The sequence below is a fragment of the Chrysochloris asiatica genome, unplaced genomic scaffold (genome assembly GCF_000296735.1).
Source record: "Chrysochloris asiatica unplaced genomic scaffold, ChrAsi1.0 scaffold00033, whole genome shotgun sequence".
Taxonomy (NCBI): Eukaryota; Metazoa; Chordata; class Mammalia; order Afrosoricida; family Chrysochloridae; genus Chrysochloris; species Chrysochloris asiatica.
The window spans coordinates 2,131,347-2,133,520 of record NW_006408551.1 but is presented as its reverse complement, the minus strand read 5'-3'; the positions used below and the strand labels follow the sequence as shown (position 1 = coordinate 2,133,520).

The 2,174-nt window shown below is 40.6% G+C and overlaps 1 pseudogene; it reads right to left on the bottom strand.

The window, feature by feature from the left end:
• Positions 1-668: 668 nt before the first annotated feature.
• LOC102830174 lies at positions 669-1,609 on the bottom strand (annotated as a pseudogene).
• Positions 1,610-2,174: the final 565 nt, after the last annotated feature.

The following is a 2,174-nucleotide window of genomic DNA, read 5'->3' as shown; positions in this document are numbered from 1 at the left end:
TTGTTCTTCTTCTTAAGCATTGCTTTGTTTATCCAGGACTCTTGCCTTTCCATATAAAGTTTGTAATTGTTTTCTCCACCTCTCTAAAGAATGTTGTTGGAATCGAGATTGGGATTGTGGAATACGTATTGATTGCTTTGGGTAGTATTGAGAGCATAGTACATTTTTCAGTTTTATTCTGTTTTTTTGGGGGGGTGGGCTGGGGGGAAGTGAAGGTTTATTTTTCATTAATCTTTTGAATGCAATGCCCATAAATTTGCAGGCTTAATTTAGTAGCAAACATAATAATAACACTTCTAGAAGTTCACAATTTCAAGGCTAAGATTCCAATTAAGGCAATATAATTATCAATTTAATATAAACGAAGTTTTAAAAAAATGCTAACAGCAGTCTGATCCCTTAAAGGAAAATATAAATGATCCAGACTCTAGACTTAGTAATGTAAGTACACTTGAGCACTGTAACAGTCAGAGATATAAGCTCTCCATTGAAGATCAAAAAGAAACGTAGTATTTACTTCTACAACATGTATGGTTTGGTCATTAGCATGCTAGTGTGAAGAAGGCAATGTGTCAAGCATGGCATACAAAAGTGGGACTAGAAGAGCTACTACAGGACAGTCGTGGCAGCAGTGCTGGCACAGAGCAGGAACGTCATCAGGAGGCACCTTAGTAGTCTTCTCCTCCACAGATCATCAGGAGGGTTTTCTCATCGTCTCCAGATGTATCACCCTTAATCATGGAATAAAGAGAGGTGGCAAAGTTCTTCCTAAATTCCATTCTTATGTTAAACAGATCAATCTCACTCCTGGAAACCAGGACTCTGATGAGGGTGTGGTCATCTGTTCCAGCTCCCTTCATAGCATAGTATAGAGTTTCTGCAAGGTAGGCAGGTATACTTTGAATAGATTTTACAATAGCAGTGAGTAGTTGCTCCAAATTACCAGAGGTCTCCCGGTCAATGGTTTCCTCAATTTGAAATCCTGATATAGTCATATATTTGTCAAACACGCTTCTCAGATGAGACACACTTCGTGTTCTTCATCTGTGCCCCATTTGAGTTCACCAGCTTGAAACAAAGCCTGAGTATCATGTTCTACCTGTGCTTCATTAATTCTAATATCAGGGTCTTGATTAGCCTGCAGGAGGACCACTAGCATCCTCTAGTAGTACCCTGACGTGTTCCCTACCACATCGTCTTCCAGACTTGAGCCATATTCTTCTTCATAAACTTGTTTGATAGCTGTCAGTTTTTCAGATGTCCTTGAAGCAATAATTTTCTGTCCGGACTTTTTCATCTGTCCCAGCTCCCTTTAGAGCATGTTTCAGTTCATAGGCGTCATAAAGCTGAGAGGGTTTCATTAAAGCCACAATTTTTCAAATTTTTCATTCAGATCTGTTTTCAGGTCATCCAAAAGATCCCTGCCAAACAGAGTTTTAAAAGCCACAATGATTTCCTAACGCTGGGCATTACTTCGGGATGTCAGCAGTGTCAGAATGGACTCCTCATCGGTGCCCAGGCCTTTCATGGCCTTCCGAAGAGTTTCTGCATCAGCCTGATCATCAAAGCCAGGGAAGTTGGTCACGGTGCCTTTGAGAACCTGTGCCATGGCGATTGCTCAGGTCAGGAGAAGGTGATGCAGGACCAAGTGCTCCCAAACTTCCCGACAGTAGTGGACAGCCTGATAGCTGAGGCAAACAGCACAGAGAGGGGATGGAGGTAATGAGGACTCAGGGCAGCTACTCTCAGCTCCGAGCAAGGGAAACACCACCTGCCCTACCCCACCCCAGGCCCTGACCTACATTCTTCAGTTTTGTAAGCCTCTTTTGGTTCCTTGTAGTAGTGTTTTGTAGTTTTCTTTGTATAGGTCTTTTTCTCTGGTTAGCTTTATTCCTAAATATTTCATCCTTTAGGCGACTATTGTTAATGATATTGCTTTCCTAATTTCCTTTTCAGCACTGTCATTATTAGTATAGATCAGACTGATTTTTGTATATTGATCTTGTACCCTGTAACTTTGCTGAATCTTCCAATGAGTTCTAGTAGGTTTGGTTTTTTTTTTTTTTGCTGAGTCTTTAGGGTTTTCTGTGTATGGGATCTTATCATTTACAAATAGATTTTTTCTTCTTTGCCAATTTGGATGCTTTTAATTTCCCTAACTTGCCTTATAACTC